The sequence below is a fragment of the Octodon degus genome, unplaced genomic scaffold, assembly GCF_000260255.1.
Source record: "Octodon degus isolate 3935 unplaced genomic scaffold, OctDeg1.0 scaffold00160, whole genome shotgun sequence".
In the NCBI taxonomy this organism is placed as follows: domain Eukaryota; kingdom Metazoa; phylum Chordata; class Mammalia; order Rodentia; family Octodontidae; genus Octodon; species Octodon degus.
In genome coordinates, this window is record NW_004524736.1 from 352958 (window position 1) to 353892 (window position 935).

The window sequence follows — 935 nt, forward strand, 5'->3', positions numbered from 1 at the left end:
TTGGTATCAATTACTTTTAATCATGAAATGCAAGGCTAAACTTTAAAACAACACTGAAAATAATCAAAAGAATTTGACTTTGTTTTCCAGATACGAAGAAAAAGTGTTTTAAAGTACAGAAGAGAAATGGTTAGATTTAGTCATAATTACCAACAAATTCATAATGTGCTTCTGAAATAGAAAGCATGGTGGGAGAGGCAGTAGGCAAAGAAAAGATTCCAGCAGGGAGCTAAGTCCTGGGAACTCTGCCGGTTGTAAGCCTGGGCGTCCAGTTCTTCTTTACTGTATAAACAGAGAAAATGGCTGTTTGAGACATGGTTTTGCTGTGCAGTCTGCATTGGTCTCAAATTCAGCCTTGCCCCTGCCATAGGCTTCTGAATGTGGGATGTGAAGGTGGTTTTCTAAGGTAAATAAGAGATATGTTCTAACAATACCAGTCTTTCTGTATTTGTTAAGAAACAATTTAAAACAAAACAAAAAACAATTTCAGTGTGCAGTACGACTGAAGGTAAAATGAAACACAGAAAAATAAGATACAGATGGAATGATACACTATGTCTTAGTATTTGTTCTTTCAAGTAATGCAGTAAAATTGAAGGTGGCTATGAGCAGTACATTTTTATTATTGCGCGTAACAGTAGAGTGCTGCTGAAGTTTTAAGACATACGCTCTCTCATACTGAGGAATGCAGGGGTTACAAGATAATCTAGCAGTCTAAAAACAGATGCTGTATGTTGGGCGCTCGTTGAAATCACACGCGAGTCAGATGGTGCTTAAGCTTCTCTTTATTCTTCTCTCCCCCGAACTTCTCCCCGGAACTACTACTCAACCGAACTACTTCTCTGAACTACTTCCCGAACTCCTCCGCCGAACTACTCCGGACCTTCCAGTAACATCCTCTTTTATACTCCCCAGGACCAATCAAATAAGGCTGC